Source organism: Schistocerca serialis, chromosome 1 (genome assembly GCF_023864345.2).
Source record: "Schistocerca serialis cubense isolate TAMUIC-IGC-003099 chromosome 1, iqSchSeri2.2, whole genome shotgun sequence".
In the NCBI taxonomy this organism is placed as follows: domain Eukaryota; kingdom Metazoa; phylum Arthropoda; class Insecta; order Orthoptera; family Acrididae; genus Schistocerca; species Schistocerca serialis.
In genome coordinates, this window is record NC_064638.1 from 1,196,927,287 (window position 1) to 1,196,947,178 (window position 19,892).

The following is a 19,892-nucleotide window of genomic DNA, read 5'->3' on the forward strand; positions in this document are numbered from 1 at the left end:
GAAGTTGTTTTGACTTTTTTATTTACTGCGTTAGTCCTTGTGACACTCATTTCTTTTTCGATTACTTCACACTTTTCATGCAGCCGTTTCTCCTTCTCTACACTTCTATTTATTTCATTAGTAAGCTACTCATATTTCCAAAATCCTGATTTCCTCTGAACATTTTTGTTCTTTCTTCTTTCGTCACACAGCTGAAGTATTTCTTCTGTTATCCATGGTTTCTTGACAGTTACCTAACTTTTTCTTTCACGCTTCTGTAATTGCCGTTTTTGGCTATGTCTGTTCTTCTCCAACTGAACTGCCTACTGAGGTATTCATTATCGCAGTATCTATAGCCTCAGATAACTTCAAGCCTATGTCTCCACTCCTTAGCACTTCCTTATCCCACTTCTTTGGGCATTGATTCTTCTTGACTAATCTCTTAAGTTTCAACCCACTCTTTACCGTTACTGAATTGTGATCTATGTCCGCTCCTGAGTACTTCTTACAATCCAATATCTGATTTCGGAATCTCTACCTGACCATTATATAATCTAACTAGAATCTCCCCTTATCTCCCGGCCTTTTCCAAGTATAGCTCCTCCTCTTGTGATCATCAACAGAGTATTTGCTACTACTACCTGAAATTTTAGTCTTTCTTCTGTCTCATTCCTACTATGCTTACCAAGCTCATATTTTTCCGTAACCCTTTCTTCTACTCCTTCCCCTACAACAGCATTCCAATCCCCTCATGACTATTAAATTTCGTCTCCCAGTTGCTTAAGTAACAGAGCGTGGGTGAATTTCTTTCTTTGTATTAGCCGCTTCTTTGCCCACAACTATCTTTCTGCTTTTTCATTTTTATTTTCTTTTTTTTTTTTTTTTTTTTTTTTTTTTTTTTTTTTTTTGGCCTAGATACCTTTACAACATTCGAGGTAAACCCCAACTTTTGTTTCCGTGTGAAACCAAGCGGAATCCGTGGAACACAAACTCAAAGTACTTACAAGGGAACCTCCCCATCGCACCCCCCTTACATTTAGTTATAAGTTGGCACAGTGGATACGCCTTGAAAAACTGAACACAGAACAATCGAGAAAACATGAAGAAGTTGTGTGGAACTATGAAAAAAATAAGCAAAATATACAAACTGAGTAGTTCATGCGCAAGATAAGCAACATCAAGGAGTATGTGAGCTCAGGAGCGTCGTGGTCCCGTGGTTGGCGTGAGTAGCTGCGGAACGAGAGGTCCTCGCTTCAAATCGTCCCTGGACTGAAAATTTTACTTTCTTTATTTTCGCAAAGTTATGATCTGTCCGTTCGTTCATTGATGTCTCTGTTCACTGTAATAAGTTTAGTGTCTGTGTTTTGCGACCGCACCGCAAAACCGTGTGGTTAGTAGACGAAAGGACGTGAGTCTCCAATGGGAAATGAAAACATTTGATCGCAAGGCCATAGGTCAACCGATTCCTCCACAGGAAAGCACGTCTGATATATTCTATACGACACTGGTGACGGCATGTGCGTCACATGACAGGAATATGTTGTCGACCCACCTAACTTGTACACTTAGCGAATGGGTAAAAAGATTCTTCTACCTTGCCCGATTTAGGTTTTCTTGTGGATGTGATAATCACTACCAAAAAAGTGATGAAAAAATAAGAGTTTTTCACATAAACTGAAAATAAAAAGTTAAACTTTTCACTGGAGGGAAGACTTGAACCTAGGACCTCTCTTTCCGTAGCTGCTCTCGCTAACCACGGGACCACGGCGCTCCTCAGCTCTTAATGTCCTTGATGTTGCATATCTTGGCATGGACTCAGTAGTCCATGCCAAGATATGCAACATCAAGGACATTAATATACTAAGTTTGTGTATTTTGCTTATTTTTTCATAGTTCCACACAACTTCTTCCTGTTTTCTCGATTGATCTGTGTTCAGTTTTTCAAGGCCTATCCACTGTGCCAACTTATAACTAAATCTGAGGAGGCTGCGATGGGGAGGTTTCCTTGTTAGGACAAATAAATCACAACAACAGGGCGGTTCTGTGAATGCTGCCACGACATTGGTCGGTCGGTCGATTGGTCGGTCGGTCGGCCGATGAATTGGTGCATGTGTGGGGGCCTTAGCATAGACAGTGTGTGACGTCACTGTACTGAAATCAACGTCTGAGTCACGTTACCAAGGGCAACAGGACTACTTCTGGAATACTGTTCAACTTATCTTAATTATAGTATTTTCAGTTACGGCTTCTTTATTACAGTGGTGCAGCGTATAATTGCACGGAAAAGGGAAGTAGTATTTCCTATGACAGGTAAAGTTGTTTTAAAACTCAAAAGGATTCGTGAAAACATTTTTCGAGTATATCGACAGGCTGAAGCAAATGAGTGATTTCTCTGCCAAGCAGATACGAATGGTCTTCTTTTTGAGAGTATTTATTTGTGTCTAAATACAACGAGGTGAATGATTGGGGTAATTACACTACACATCCATCTTGTAAAAATACTTAGCTAACGGGCAGTCAGGGTCATGTCTGGCGATCTTGGGGGCCAAGAATGCAGGGCAGTGTCTCGGGGCCCGTGTGCCCTTTACTGCGTTGAGGCAGAGTGTCATCGAGAAACTGACGTACACTGTAGTGCCAGTGATGTGGAGCTCCATCCTGTTGGAGTATGAAGTCTTCAGAGCCCTCCTGAAATTGTGGAAAAACCCAGTTCTGCAACATTTGAAGATAGCTCATTCCAGTCACTGTGTTTTCCTGTGCGAGGTCGACTTTTATCTTTGCAGAAGCATCCTGTCTCCTCAGACTGGCGATACGAACGACGAATGTCTTTGGGTTCGGGCGGATCAATGCCAATCGCCGACGAAAGGCACGATGGGCAAACTGTAGCTCACAAAACGCCCCCTTCTCTTGAGCCAACACATTCTTATGACCGACTGCAAACTGAAAATACGTAGTGACTGACATTTAACGGCGATTTTCTGAAACTCTAGACCACATCCATTCAAACAACTCATATGTTTCCTAATTATTACTATCCAAAATCATGTCATTCTTCTTGAAACACCCTGTGTATTTTTCACACACAGAAAATGTTGCGGGGAAGGCAAACCGAAGACTGCGTTTTATTGGCAGAACAGAAAATGTAACAAAAATGGCTCTGAGCACTATGGGACTTAACATCTGAGGTCATCAGTCCCCTAGAACTTAGAACTATTTAAACCTAACTAACCTAAGGTCATCACACACATCCATTCCCGAGGCACGATTCGAACCTGCGACCGTAGCGGTCGCGCGGTTCCAGACTAAAGCGCCTAGAACCGCTCGGCCACTTCGGCCGGTTATATAGGGAGAAACGATCATCAGAATAAAATGAGGGAAATAAGATCTCTCATGGAAAGATATAGGTATTCGTATTTGATAGTGGAGCCGGCCGCGGTGGTCTAGCGGTTCTAGGCGCTCAGTCCGGAACCGCGCGACTGCTACGGTCGCAGGATCGAATCCTGCCTCGGGCATGGATGTGTGTGATGTCCTTAGGTTAGTTAGGTTTAAGTAGTTCTAAGTTATAGAGGACTGATGACCTCAGATGTTAAGTCCCATAGTGCTCAGGGCCATTTGAACCATTTTTTGATAGTGGAATAGTAGAGAATTGTTGTGAAGGTGGTTCGATGAACCCTCTGCCAGGCTCTAAAATGTGATTTTCGGAGTATCCATGTCGATGAAGATGTACTCTCTGTATGTCCCATGCCGGCCCGTGTGACCGATCGGTTCTAGGCGCTTCAGTCTGGAACCGCGCGTCCGTTACGGTCCCATGTTCGAATCCTGCTTCGCGGATGGATGTGTGTGACGTCCTTAGGATACTTAGGTTTAGGTAGTTCTAAGTTGTAGGGGACTGATGACCTCAGATGTTAAGTACCACAGAGCTCAGAGCCATTTGAACCATTTTTGTATGTCCCACTTGAAACTATTATGGACTCGTTAAAAATGAAACGAATGCTTCGTTTCTCGCACCTCTATTGCTATACACCTGGCGCGATGTGCCCCACAGAAACTTAAAATCTTTAAATTTCCCCAGACAGTCTGTCATTAAAATTTCGTCCGCCTGGCACTCTGCCCTGTGTATCAGAACAGCGTTTAATCCCGCGCGTCGTGACAAAAGACGAACTATTGTCGAACGGCTGGAACGACAGCGCTACACACCGCACAATTTCTTCAGCGAAGTGATTGGTGCAGATCAGGTTGAATTTGAAGGGGCGTGGGCGTGGGCGAGGGGGAGGGGAAGGGGAAGACTTTGTCGGTCGGTTGGCCAAAACGCCTAAACAAGTCGGTCGGTCGGTTGGTCTGTTGGTTGGTGCCCTTGTCGGGAGCCTTTATCTTTGGTGTAAGCTGGCGACACACATGGAGCGCGCCGCTAGCCCGCGATGCCCCGCTCTGCAGCCGCGACGTCACGGAGTGCCGGGTGACGCCGCGCTCTGCGCCTGAGATACGCGGCCGGCCGTTGCGGCAGGTCCGCTCTGCGGTGCACGCCCCCTCGGCCTGCGCGCCTGTGACGTCACGGACCCGTACCTACCGCCAGCGGCTGCGCTGCCACGAGTTGTCTATCAGTCGCTGCGACCCAGTACCGCGCTCCGGCTATCTCCGCGGCCCATCTCTCTTACCACGCAGCGCCAGGGCAGCCTGCAGGGTGAGTGCCTCGCTTCTCTAACTGACCGCCGCCAATGTGCAGGGGCCGGCTGAAGAAAGTGCTAATCCACGAGAGCGTCATTTTCAGTTATTGCAAGTCACCTGTGGGTTATATTCGAAGACGAGAACATAATACTGCACTAAGGCAAAAAAGATTGTATAATAGACAATTCCTCCTAGCGAAACGTATGGAAAACGCAATATACGTTATAAGATTAATCCTTTCGAAGTTCAGGGGTAGCTCATTCTTCTGCCGACTCGTACAATCAACTGTGTTCCCAAAGGGGGAGGGGAGGGGGGGAGGAGAGAAGGAAGCTATTAGCTAAAGTTTCAAAGTACATTCTTTTTCCTAATGTGCATATGACACTCTTAAGTTGATAAAATATCGGTGAAACAACGTCACCTAAAAGGGAGAGTGCTGCAATGACCTGTTAGTTTACTCACGAAGAGTAATCGTACTTGTGACGAGTTACGTGTACATTGCTTGGACTGGATCTGACTAGTTGTGTACACTAGCTCTTCGACAGTTTCACAGACCCTCATGTACAAGATATGACCGCGATCTTCTGTGGAAGGCGAAATTAGCAAGCACTCTTTTGTCGGTGATTGTTTCTAAACATTCCATCCGTTTCTCCCTTTATTATGTACTTGCTAAGTAATAGATATCCTCACCCGTCTCGGGAGAAATATTTGCAGAAATCTTAGTACAGTGTTTGTCAGAAATGACAGCTGTCTTCCCATCGTGATAACTGTCGCCTTCATTTTGCAAGATGGAATACCTAAAAGCAGAAGTATGACGTTAATTTGTCAAATACTTAAAACACTAGTCCAGACGCTGGTATTAGGTGCAAGTTAATTTTTGGTTAACTTATCTGTTAAATCTGGACACATTTAAACCCGAAGGTTACACCGGACCATACTTTTTGCAAAGTAAACATACAAAATGGGAGGGGAAAATGAAGACGAGAAAAGTGGTAAAGAAAAGTCTAAGAATCAAGATTTGGCACTGTAAATTGTGGTGTATGGGAACCAAGTGAAAAAGGAATCTGAGTTACCATTACTTCCAGTTCTGTTTTTGAAACGGGGAAAAGTATTCAACTACGATCTCTGGGAAAGTTATTCCTCAGAGCAGTAGAGCACTTACAACTCACTTCGAGTAAATACTTCTGGTTTGTGGAGACGATAGTAGGAACTTGAGGTAAATTACAGTGCAATAACCGAGCATCTCTTCAGTACGTATCTGATGGCAAATATTTGTGGTCATTATCAAGGAAGTGATGAACCGAAGATATCGTGTAGTATTTCAAATAGGGAGTGAGGGGGAACTGGCTTTTTCGGTACAGGGTAGTGGGAACTTACCGATAAAGGACGTCAGCTTTGATCCATGACGTGTGACGATATATGTGTGCAATACAGAAATGATATTTATATTATTTTTTACGCTGTGGTGACACTGATTAATAGAGCTGCCAGTCTAGGTTAGGCTGGACTGTTAATTTGGCTGTGTCGGCGAAGCCAATGAACGTGATGTCATGAAAGTAAAATTCTTGTTATTGCACCTATTTTACGAATAAAAGTTTTCAATAAACGGTTTATGAATGCCATTTTGCTCTCGTGTGTTAAAGCGAACAAGAGGAACCCGACGAATGTCGCTCTTCGGTATCGTTGAAACTTGGTATGGTGAAAGGATGAAGACAGACGAAAACTTATTTTGGTTCAGGTGCGAATACTCAACAGTTTCTAAAGAAATGATCAGAGTTTCTATACGACTTCATCAGTCCACTCGCGTAACGAAAAGGAGAGCTGGTATCGCAGTGATTGAGATGATAGTTCCGAAATTTCACGCTCCATGTCCAAATACAGTCTTATGTTTTTCTTTTGTTAGAGAAATGTTACAGTAATATTTTTGATAATTTCAAATCGTATTGGACTGTATCACTATAAATGTGGTATAATTAGCAGTAATTAAAACTTAAACATATAAAAATTTCAGATCAGTTTTTGCTTTGTATTTTACTTTTATGCTGAAAGGTACTTGTTTTCTTACGACTGGCTTGGGGAGTGGGGAGAGGGGGTATTATTGACCAGAGTTAACGATCGTTTCTAGATTATAGGAGTATCAGTGTCTTCCCTCATCAGATGTCTCAATCTCTGTTCTGTTATAATTCTAAATCGTTCGGCGTCCCTAAGTTTAATGGCCGTACCGAGTTCTATCCACAGAAAATAAAGCATTTAAGCCCGACTCGTAACAGAGCGATTTTAATCCAGCCTTACACAGGCAGTTGTTACCTTTCTGATTTGTACTACCAACTAAAACTGGGACTGGGAAACTCGTAATTTTAAAGCAATATTGCAAAGTATAAAATTTGTTAACATTCTCTTGTCCAGTTGACAACGAATTTGACGTTAAAGGAATGGGAACGTAATTAGACTAGTTGTCCCGTATATATTCGCAGCTGAATGGGAAGATCAGCGTGGAGTGTGCTCTGTACACTAAGGAAGCGGAAACATTGGAGGGGATGTTAACCATGCAGGTGCGAGATTTGCTCCATTAAGTGAAACAATGAGAAACGAAAGCGAATACTGATACTTTAGCAATGGAAGCTACAGAGCATGTACGAAACAGAGGGAGGCAAGCCAAATTTCTGCTAATTAAAGATTCGCTAGTTAATAAAAGATATATTTCGGCACAAAGTAATTTGGAAAGAACAAACCGGTCACTCACACGAACTGAAACGATTCTAATTCGTCTCATAGTTCATCCAGAGGAGGAAAGATGAAAATACTGATGAAGTTATCAATTACTCAGGAGTCTACAACTCATCGCTAACCATGGTTACAATTAGTTGTTTCTTACCATTTAAGCGTGCTGGCCGGAACAGCTTCGGACGGCAGCAACCTCTGTAGTCTTCAATCACTCCTCTACTGTAACCGACATTAATCTATTGTGTACAGCACCCTAAAGTTTATATGAGAACCTCAGCACTGAAGTAACTCCCAGTTACTCCCAGCTTTTATCTGACTATAAACGGCAATTAAATTATTTCTCATCTTATTTCCGACGCAGTCTGACCGAATTTTATAATTACTCAAGGCTAACAAGACTCTCCTCCACGCGTCCCCAAAGCTATCTCACTTCACCACAGCGACCAACACGGCACTTTGCCCGCGTTTTTTCGCAGTCCACACCGACCAATACTCTCACGCTTTTATGCGCGACGGTACCAGCCAACCAGATTCTGAGAAGAGCGCGTGCGAATGCAACTTGTTTGGTGCCCTTCTGCCGAGAGAAAGCTATCAGGCGCTTCTTGTAGTTTCTCCCGAGGAATCGGAAGGGCCAATGAAACGCCCCGCCTTTAAATTTGGCGGATTTGTCCGTTTCCACATCGGCGCACGACCTAAAAGTCACGTAGGCCACACAGAGCTGTGCCATTGGGCGCTCCTACAATTTCTTTTAGCGTCTCCATCCCGTTCACGGAAAACCTCTTTGCGCCGTCACCCACGCAGAACCGAAATTCGTCCAAAAACTAAACGAACCTTACATACTCATGCACCACCGTGAACTGGCACAGTGTTGGGATTTGCTGATCAGAAAGGGCACTTAAAAATCTCTACATATAAAATGCAATGTCCCGACTGACTCTTTTTGACTCATCGCCCAGCCAAAAAACCCTTAAAAACAGATTTTAAATTTGCGGTGCGTGTTGATCTTATACTGTAGGCGTCATTTTCAAAATTACGCTCAAAGATGTGAATTAGGGGACGAAAGGTTTTTCGTAAATATGTCGTTATTAAGACAGTTTTGAAACGAACTACGAAAATTGGTATTTGGTTTGCGTCAGAAATAAAAACTACGGGTTGCAGCATTTTTGGATATTCAATCTATAAGCGGGTAAAATAGTGGGTGAAAGATTTTGAAAGATTATTAAAGTACTACTACAGCGTTTTTAAAGCTGCAGCTATGAAAATTGGTTGAAAATTTGAAAAAATACGTGTTCCAGTGTTCTTGGAAATTTAATTTCATAATAGTTATATAGGGGATGAAAAGCATTTTCAAAGCTAAATCTGTGGAAATTTGTATATGGCTTCTTTGTTAGAAATAAGTTCGTTTTTCACACTTTCTGGAAATTCAAAAACTAAATAGGAGATGAAAATTTCTAAGTAAGAATTTCAATTTATTAAAAATTTTTAAAGCTGAATCTATGAAAATCGGTATTTCTCCTTCTCGGTTAGATACAAAGTAACGTCTTGTGGGAGGAAAGTGTCTATCAAACTATTACTACAAGAACGGAAAAGGCATGTTTTGTATTGATATAAGCATGAAATGTCAGTTATGAATTCTCGCTGAAGCTGTGTAGACCAACATTATCTGAAGATGGTCTAAGAAGCCGAAGACAGGTTCAGGACGAAGTAATAAATATTATTGTGGAACATTAGGGTCGACAGAAGCGTCCGATCCAACTCGTCGGCTTTGACCCGTGACGTAAGGGTGTTGTCGTGTGTGACGTCATGACGGCGCGGAGTTCGGTTTGAGTGTGGCTGTCTCCAGTTCTGTTTTATCTTATTTTATTTACTTTTCTGATCTGTTCGTTCTATCTCGTGAGATTTTTTTTAATTTAAAAACACTTATTACTTATTTTAATTATGTTTCCTCGAATTTCTGTTTTAGTTTATTATATTTATCTTTCTGATCTGTTCGTTCTATCCCGTGAGATTTTTTTAAGACAAAAAAAACTAATCAGCTACTGAAGCATCTTTATCTTCTATGGGTTGCAGGGGTTACGACCCCTGGGGAGGTGGGTGGGTATTCATGCATGGCTGTCTTCACTTACACGTTGTAGCTACGCAAGGCGTCTAAATTTGTTTATATTTAGTTTGCCCCCCATCCAAAACACCCCATTTCCCGCGCTTGTCCCGTTAGTGTCATTAGGCTTCTTGTGGAAAGTGTGTGTGTTTTTGTTTCCGCAATATTTGTGACGTCATGGGTCAAAGCAGACGGGTGGGATCGGACGCTTCCGTGTTTCCGGAACATTAATACGCTGTATCAAAGTTATTAATTTGTCTTCTCTCCAAGAGGAGAAGTAAAATTCCATAGAGATTAACAAGAATCTTGGACTCCAGCTACCAGAATCGCTCTATGGTCAGAAGTACATTCGGAAAGGATCTTATGTGGCTTTAATTACCGTGATACGTTTAGAAGATGCTGCAATTTATGAACACGATAAAAAGTCGAGTAATGAAAAACAAAATTGTGCAGACCATACAGTCTACGCGAGCCAATTATCGGGCAGTAAGCTATTTAAAAAAAGTGCAAGATAGGCAGATACAACCATTATTATTAGGATACTTTCTCTAGGCGTTGGTATTACTACAGAGAATTGAAAACGGCGAAAACATACGATGCCAAATTAATCGAGCGTAGAATCATTGAGAGGTACGAAAACAGCACTCGTCTTAACAGTGCTTAAAGGGAGCCAGAGTATTCATAAAAACATCTAAGGCATAAAAATTTGGCGCAAAATGGTTCAAATGGCTCTGAGCACTATGGGACTCAACTGCTGTGGTCATAAGTCCCCTAGAACTTAGAACTACTTAAACCTAACTAACCTAAGGACATCACATACATCCATGCCCGAGGCAGGATTCGAACCTGCGACCGTAGCGGTCGTGCGGTTCCAGACTGTAGCGCCTTTAACCGCTCGGCCACTCCGGCCGGCCGTGTTTGGCGCACCACGAGCCACTTTCAAAGATATGAAACTAGTCATCTTTTAGAGTGAATATCATTAGGAAAACAACCTCGGGATGTGGCGATAATTTCGCAGTTAGCCACGCATATCTAAGCATATTTTGGAAAACTGGGGCCTGCCATTGATTGCAGATCAAGGTGCGCATCTAAAATTCCATCGCTTCTAAGTGTGATTTCCATTTGCATTGCGATGAGAGTAGTGCATTTGTAATGCTTTCTTAATGCTTTAATTTCACTGTCTGTAAAAGTATACGTTTCAGGGTTTACAAAACTGGATACGACCTAGCGGAATTACTTTTAGTGCACATGTCGGTATTCAGACGTCATCGACAAGTAGCCCATTGTGTAACGGGGCATCGTTTTGCCCACCTCACGAGTCAATAATGCAAGCTAACGGCTCAGTTTTTACGTAAGACGCACAAAACTGTTCAGAAACTGAGCTTTCCAGGCCTTGTGGCTGTTGTAAACACATTCTGATGTTCTCTTAATTCGTCGCTAGCTACTTGGAGACGTGGTAGCAGTTTTCTGGAAGGTGTTAGTGGCGATTGTGATGAAACTTATTTGTAATAAGATTTGAAATCTTTATTTTGTCATTATTTTCATTTTATTTCACAAAGTCAGAAATATTGACAGATACTTATGCGAGAACGTAAGATAGGTTTCAAACACGCCGCACGAAACTTGATATGCCTACCCTTACCTGAGAAAAGGGAAGGGTTCTCTTCCTCCACCTGTTGTGCGGAGCATGATGTGGCAGTTAGAATGAGCTGGAGAAGCGGTCGTCCCTCCTGGAAGAGGCCGACGACCGGTTGTGGCTGATGAAATCGCTGCTGCTATGGCAGACAACGCTGTGCGCAGTTCCCGATCGTCCGCAGTGCGCGTGCTGTGTCATGACAGTTGAACGTGCCGTGGTCCACTGTATGGAAGGTGCTTCAAACCATTTTCGAATGGTATCCGTACAAAGCCGTATAGTACAACAGGTTGCACCACAAAACGCACAACGAAGTTTTAACTTCTCTCTCCACTTTCTCGTAAGGATTGAAGTTGACGAGGGCTGGCCCTGGACCGTCCTATGGACAGACGAAGCCCATTTTTCTCTGACGAATGATATGAAAACACTGAACTGCCGAGTGTGGGGAGCTTCACCTCCAGTCACTGTGCATGAAGTTCCTCTGTATGGTGAACGTGGCTTCACAGGTACGTTCATCAATGGTCCATTCTTTTTTTGGAAACGTTGGCGCTCAAGGACCAAAACGTGCAGTGCGACTGGCCAGCGTTACTGCGATATGCTTCGCCAGCATGTCATACCTGCCTTACAGGAGGCAGACGCATTGAACTCAACACTTTCCTGCAAGATGGGGCCCCTCAAAACATCACTCGTAATCTACACCTGCTTCTCCGAAACACATTTCGAAACGATCGAATTATCAGCCGATCGTTTCAAAATGCTTGGCCGGCACGATCACCTGATCTCACTCCCTGTGACTTCTGGTTGTGGGGGTTTACCAGGGTAACATTCACATTTGTATTGCTGATCTGAAGCGCACCATATCGAGAGAGTTAGCCAGCATACCTACGGACATGCTTAGTTCTGCTGTGCAGAAGGCAGTCCTGCGCTTTCAGACTCTTCTAGGCATTTATGGGCGCCATATTGAGTCCCTTTTGTAGCATTAATGCTGCTAAGTTTGGTCCTCGTACGGTAATTAGTTTCCACGTCATAGCGTGTTAAATAGGGAAAGTTTAATTATAACCACCCGGTAGTTTAATTTGCTTCTCAGTTAATGTGAATCCAGAATTAATAAATCATTTAGCTATGACTGAAGAAGATATTCTTGGCCCATCGGGGTCACGTACAATTGCGATTACCCGAAGAGTTAAAAAAACATGTGACATGTCCCAAGGAGTTAATGTTTTGCAAATGCTTTAAATGTTATGTCTTCTAATGTAGTTGTATTAAAACTGGTTTGACTAAGGTTCGTATTCATTACTGCAAATTAGCAACACACAGCACTGTATCTCGCCCCCACGCCATTGCCCATCGCATCACGTTGGCCACTCATTGTCATGACCACTGATACCGTCGCAGCGGCGTATTATAAAAAATGGCTCTAAGCACTATGGGACTTAACATGTGAGGTCATCAGTCCCCTAGACTTAGGACTACTTAAACCTAACTAACCTAAGGACATCACACACATCCATGCCCGAGGCAGGATTCGAACCTGCGACCGTAGCAGCAGCGGCAAATTATAGTGACGTTGCGATTTTATACACGTGTACCGTTTTAGATCTCCGGTGCCGCCTAATAACGGTGAGTTCAAAAAACATTCCCTAGTAGGCAACAAACAAATCGAACGCCTCAACGTACGGAAGCCAACTTTCGAACTGAAGCGAAATAATTTTGTATCACGCGAGTTGGCACTGCAGCATTGTCGGTGTGAGGAACAGGAAGGAAGGCCGAGAGTACGGAGGAATCATTTGCAGACAAGGACAGAGGTACATACATGGCCCGGCAATACGTAATATTCTCCAACCTTGGTGGACAACCCCCAACATCTCGGCAATGTCTGCTACGAACTGCAACACATTGCTCCATCAGCAATATTGCCCAGCCATACCGCCATGTATTGCACTCACTGCAGCAGAATTGACGGAAACACTATTTCGGCCAAACACTGCCGCAAAATGTGGCCCACGTACACACACCTTAAGCGTAAACTGAAGAATATTTTCGGTTTGATGTTAAATGATGGAATAAGACAATGTAATACACACTTGTCTCGCTAATAACGTAAGCTGTCATCGGTTTGGTCACAAAGGAGCTTTTGCATGCTGTTTCTTCAGTTAAAACAGATAAACGAAAAAGTTCAAACAAACACAGCTTATGTTCAAGAATTATTCGTGTAACGCACTGCATCTGCTAGAAATATCCATGTTTCGATACACCTTAACCCCCGCCCTCTTAGCCAAGATATTTGGTGCGAGCTTCATTGAGAATTACTTTCAGTGAAACGTGAAAATGGAATTATGAAACTATTTGACCGAACTTTGCAAACTTTAACCAAAGGGTACACATTGGAATTGAGGCATTTGCACGTTTACCTTTGCAATTTGTTGCGACAAGAGCATAGTTTAACGAAATGTGAGACAATGTGTATTGAAGCTCTTAAATTAGAGCATTCTTAAATAAATGTTCTATTTACACAATGATAAAATGCCATTGTCCACGGTTCTTTTTTTAAAAAAAATCAAACTTTGCCTTAGCGCGAATCTGCACTGTAGCAAAATACGCGCAGCCAAATGATTGGCACAATTGTATAAAGTTTGCAGAAGGAAATCTTAAAGGTCCCCTACTACTGTTATTCAGAGTATGTCAGCAACAAGGTGTATAAGCTGAATAAGGCCTTGCACCCACTCTTCCGCAGTAGGGAACTTAACCGGCATGCTGAAGTTATCCAGCCCGCCCTCACATATGGATCTGCTGCATAGGTCACGAATAGTGTCACCAGGATGCGGACGTTGCAGCACCTGCAGAACAAGGTGCTCAGGTGGATCCTGCACGCCCCGCCACTCACGAGAATTGTCACTCTCCACGAGGAAGCGGATATCGTCCCCCTAAAGACGACCATACGCAACAACGCGCGGCGGCTCAATGAGAAAGTGGATGTCTTGCGGGACAGTGTCCGTGGGTTACGCCACGTTGGGACCACACTTCCACGCCGCTGGCATCGACATCCGGTTCCCCTAACCATCCTAGAGGAATCGGATTCCGACCATTGCTAACGATAGGCCTGGCACGCCCACCACGGATGCATCCTTTGGCGGGACTAGCTCCCATTCTACGTCCAACACTTTCCCATCCTACCTGCCCATCTTAGGCTAAATTTTTCTCCCTCACTGATGTAGTACTGTCACCGTCGGAGGGTGGTACGGGACTCCCAAGTCCCACCGCCACACCTCCAAAGTGTATTGCAGTGACGCAGTGTTATTGACCTGCGGATAAATTTACTGCCTCGCCAACACAAAAAATGGTTCAAAGGGCTCTGAGCACTATGGGACTTAACTTCTGAGGTCATCAGTCCCCTAGAACTTAGAACTACTTAAACCTAACCAACCTAAGGACATCACACACATCCATGCCCGAGGCAGGATTCGAACCTGCGACAGTAGCGGTCGCGCGGCTTCAGATTGTAGCGCCTAGAAGCGCTCGGCTACTCCGGCCGGCTCGCCAACACAGTTAGACCGCAAAAGACCGGTGATGCTGTATTGTAACATATCACAAAAAAGATATTCGATGAACTGTAATGTGTAAAATATACACTAGTAGCACCGGTTACGCGATATGTGCGCCATCGTATCAAGTATGGTGAGAGGTTTGTGTAATGAGAGGCAGTACAGTATTTGTGCTATGTAGTAAGGTTGTAGTATTAGTTTCTAGGAGGATGAATTGTAATGTATAGAATATAAACTAATAGAAGCAGTTGCGCACTGTGTGCCGTTGTATTATGTAAGACGATGGGTATGTGTAATGATACGCACTACAATGATTGAGCTAAGTAGTAAGGTTGTAGTATTAGTTTCTATGAAACAATTTACGTTGGTGATCAGAACCGGTTTATGGAATAGGCGCCAAGCTGAGGGGGGGCACCCTAGTGCAAGATTTGCATACAGTGCGTGTCCCAATTATTAGGGAAACTGACAGACTTGAAAGTGAGAGGGAGAACGGACGTAGGAAGACGACGCCAAATAACTAGTTCGTGTGCAAAAACGTTCTCTAACCTGCCACATGCTTCGGAGGTGGAGTAGATAGCACCTACGTCTTAAGGTCTTGAGTTCGATGCTCACTCGGGGCATTTCCCTTTAAATACCAGCAATGTAGTAAAATGGCCTTTTATTTCAGAAAATATTATTCACCGATACCTCGCCCAACTGGTTACCCTTTGCTCCAGTTGGCTCATGGAAGATCGTCGAAACAGACATACAGCTTTCTAACACAATTTACAGTTAAATTTTTACTTCCCTCACCGCCTTTCCCTGTATCTACACTAACCGTGCGTAGTCTCAAAGTAACAGTTCATTATTATACTGGTAAGTCGCGTATCGTAGTCCCCTTTTTTTTTTTTTTACACAGAACAGCACAAACTTTGTCATGGTAATTATTTTAGCCACTTGTTTGGATTTGGACGATAAAACTGGCTGCTATGACCGCTGTGCACGGTCTGGGCTGACAGACAGCATGCCGTTACTGCCCACAGATAAGAGAACTTTCTTGGTGACGCTGGGCCGTTGGGGCTGCTTACGCACGTAACTATTCACACATACTTTGTGGCCCGCCGCCCATCGGGCCAGACTGGATGCCGCATGGTGACTTTGCACAAAATCTGACACCGAATATTGAAATTAACAAGGGAACCTATTTTATAATCAAGACTTTCACGACCTGTTCTCTTAGTTCCAGTTCCATCTTCCGAGATGTATGGTAATGAACGGTCCATGAAACTTCTGTTCCCGACGTTTCGTCCAGAGCTGCATTGCATGTCTGTAGAGATTCTCCAGGATCAGCTGGGTGAGCTCCAGAATACGAAACGCTGAGGAACAAACATCAGAAACAAAAGTTTCGGTGAACTATGACCAAATAACGTGGAAGATTCGATAGCAACTGAAACACCTTTCGTAACACTGAATCTCTATCTGGAACAGTTACCAAAATTATTGATTCGAACAGAGTTTAAGAACAGCAGTTCTGAAAGACATTTTCGTGATTTTTTTTTTTTAAGACTTCGCTGTTGAGAGATCGTCGCACTGATTCAGAACAATCGTTCGCTCGGAACGGACGTCGCCACGATGGGTAAACATTACACGGTACGTGTAACACACTCTCCATACACTTCCCCATTGCATCTGGGTTTTCTACAATCGAGGCAACTGCTGGTACATTTTCACTGCCCGTTGTTGTGGAATACATCTGTTTCGATTTCGTGTTCTTGTTCGCTAAATGTTGGTATTTCTTCTGTGCCTACGCCGTGCCGCCCCGTTGGATAGTTTCGATCTTTGATAAACACCGTTACCATCTTGACGAATCCTATCTTCAGGTGATACTTTCCACTTGATAAGGATAGAGAGAATGTACGATGTCCCAACGTTCAAATCGTAAACAGATTAGCTGCATAACCTCTTAAAAGGATGATAGTCGAACGGCTAAACTTGAAATTTATATACCGTATGGTAAAAGCCGAAAGGTTGAAAACTTACGCTCCAGTAAAATACCCCAGGCTATGATACAGACTCAGTCTTAAAAGTTGACTCCTTATTAAAGGTACTGCTAAAACGCAGTCCTTATTAAAACAGTACCGTTAACACACACAAGATGTCCGCCGGGTGGATGGAACCAAATTCATGTAGATCGCCAATATAACTGAGTTACACTTAAGTTTCTCGAACCTTTTCTTTATTTTTCGCTGTTTATTTTTCAGTTCGACAATGTCGGGATCTCTTGGTGAGTTATATTCCAAGGCTTCATTATGGCTTCTTACCAGCGAAATCACTTTGCTGAGTCACATGAGAATCCCCTGAAATCTCTTGTTACTATTTACTATTTTAATAGTTCATTCGCATCCTTGACATGATTTAGCTTAGAGACAATAAGTAATATTTCTCTTACAATAGAAGTTAACTGGTCGAGCGCCTCCAATATGTAGGAACAGGAGTTCCAACGTGCCCTAAAAAAAAATCATTTCCTTTGTGTTGACTGATTTCAGCCAAACTTTGTCCCTTCTATTCATTCATCTTACAAACTGGTGACATCTGTTGAACTGCGAATAACTTGACAAAAATAGTTCATAGATTGATAATGCTGTTAGTCGAAGTTATTCATAGGATTTCAAACACATGTTTGTCGTGTCAATAAAAAGCCGATAAGCGACAGCACTACAGATTGTAAGGCGGCTATAATTTCGCACCTTACAAGCACTCATCCACATGCTGTGAACTACAACCACAATTAGATATCATTGATCCCCCCAGGGGGTCCACAACTCTTTTGTGGACACGTGCGTAGCGAGCATGGGGCCCCAAGCTAATGTGGCCCTCCTTCCTTTCCGGGCTGCATACCTTCCCTTCCCTTTCCGCATCCCTCCCCGTCCCCCATCTTCGCCCCCCCCCCCCCTCACCTCTGTCTCTTTCCTTCCCTTTCTCCCCCTCTGGGAGTATGGTTTGTGCCTACGTCCGGAGACGGACGCTCGAAACTGTTCCAAATTCCTTGCTTTTACACTTGCAAGACCTCGTCCTGCCTCTGTCCATCTCTATTCCTTCCCTCTTCTCCTTGCCCTTTTCTCCGCTGCGGCGTTTGAGACCCCCTTTTCTTTCCTTTCCCTTTCTCTTTTTTCCTCCCTGTGCGTGTCTGAAGGCCGACCCACGCACTTCCATGCGTAGCCGGTGACGGGGTAACGCGTAATTCCCCGCCCCGGGTAGACAGGTAGGACACGTACGTACCCCCTGGTAACGGCCAGGCCCAGGGAGGGGTGATTACCCGAGCTGATACCTTCCGAAAGTGCCGATTGGTCCCTCCGTCAGTTTGTCGGGAGGTGTGACCTGAGGTGTGAACAATCACCTAAGGCGGGTGTGCCCTCGGTGAGGGCCCCCACAAGGGAGGAGCGCGCCATCGGAGACGCCGGTAATCATGGGGGATTCTTCCGCAATGGTTTCCTCACCTTCCACTATGTCTGCTCACAAACGTAAGTTCACTGAGTCTCAGCCACAGACGGTTCTTCCATCGTTGCCACAGTTCCTTGTTGTTTCTCGGTCTGACGAAGGTCACGACTATTCCACGGTCAACCCTTTCATTATTCAGAAAGGTGTCGACGCAATTGCGGGTCCTGTAAAGTCTTGTTCCAGATTACGGAATGGTACCCTGTTGTTAGAAACACACAGTGCCCTCCAGGCTCAAAAATTGCTGCGTACTTCCCTGCTCCACACCTTCCCTGTCCGGGTGGAACCGCACCGTACCTTAAATTCCTCGCGTGGAGTCGTTTATACACGCTCCCTCGATGGATTGTCTGACGAAGAAATTCAGCACTACCTGTCTGACCAGGGCGTCACTGCTGTTCATCGGGTTATGAAAAGGGTTGACTCAAACATCATTCCAACCCGCACTGTCTTCATGACATTTGACAAAGTTCAACTCCCATCAAAAATCAAAGCAGGCTATGAGATAATTTCCGTTCGCCCTTATGTCCCAAACCCTACGCGTTGCTATCGATGTCAGCGGTTCAATCACACCAGCCAGTCCTGTTCCAATCCGGCCAAATGTGTTACGTGTGGCAAGGATGCCCATGAGGGTGCTTGTCCACCTCCATCCCCTCACTGCATCAACTGTATGGGTGACCACGCTGCTTCCTCTCGAGATTGCCCCGTTTTTAAGGATGAAAAGCTCATCCAGGAAATAAGAGTGAAGGAAAAGGTGTCGACCTTTGCTGCTCGAAAGTTACTCGCCAGTCGACAGCCCACCGTGCCTCAGAAAGGAAAATACAGCACTGTCCTTGCTTCTCCTCGGCCAACAAAGGAGGCGGCCACGCAGACTTAGCAATATTTTTTGATCTGGAGAGAGCATACGATACCTGTTGGAGGACAGGCATCCTCCGCACACTGTTCTCTTGGGGCTTTCGAGGCCGGCTGCCCCTTTTTCTTCGCGAATTTATGGCAGAGCGCACATTTAGGGTGCGGGTGAACACTACTCTCTCCCGTACTTTCTCCCAAGAAAACGGGGTACCCCAGGGCTCCGTGCTAAGTGTTGTACTGTTTGCCATCGCCATTAATCCAATTATGGATTGTCTCCTTCCTGATGTCTTGGGCTCCCTCTTTGTGGACGATTTTGCGATCTACTACAGCTCTCAACGGACCAGCCTTCTTGAAAGACGTCTTCAAGGATGTCTCGATCGCCTCCACTCGTGGAGCATCGAAACCGGCTTCCGTTTCTCACCCAGTAAGACCGTTTGTGTTAATTTTTGGCGACGTACGGAGTTTCTTCCGCCCTCCTTACATCTAGGTCCTGTCAACCTTCCGTTTTCCGACGTCGCTAAATTCTTGGGTCTTATGTTTGACAGAAAACTGTGCTGGTCCTCCCACGTTTCCTATCTTTCGGCTCGCTGTCTGCGTTCCCTTAACACCCTCCGTGTCCTGAATGGTACCTCTTGGGGAGCGGACCGAGTGGTCCTTCTCCGCCTCTATCGCGCCTTAGTGCGCTCGAAATTGGATTATGGAAGCATAGTCTACTCCTCTGCTCGGCCGTCTATTCTTCGGCGTCTCGACTCTATCCACCACCGTGGATTACGTTTAGTGTCTGGAGCTTTTTACACCAGCCCTGTGGAAAGCCTTTATGCTGAGACTGCTGAACCTCCGCTGTCCAATCGGCGGGCAGTCCTTCTGAGTCGTTATGCTAGCCATCTGTCTTCCATGCCTGCTAATCCAGCCCATGACCTTTTTTTCGACGCCT

At 44.4% G+C, this 19,892-nt stretch overlaps 1 protein-coding gene across 2 annotated transcripts in view; it reads left to right on the forward strand.

The window, feature by feature from the left end:
• LOC126418843 (scoloptoxin SSD14) overlaps positions 1 to 19,892 on the forward strand; it is a 562,060-nt gene that overhangs the window by 158,023 nt on the left and 384,145 nt on the right. Inside the window, exon 1 of one of the 2 annotated variants that reach the window (XM_050085859.1) lies at positions 4,608 to 4,657. The exons of the other annotated variant lie outside the window; for it this stretch is intronic. The gene's annotated coding sequence lies outside the window, so the exon portion shown is untranslated. Of the gene's footprint in view, positions 1 to 4,607; positions 4,658 to 19,892 lie in introns of those variants that run through there. 2 annotated transcript variants of the gene reach the window in all.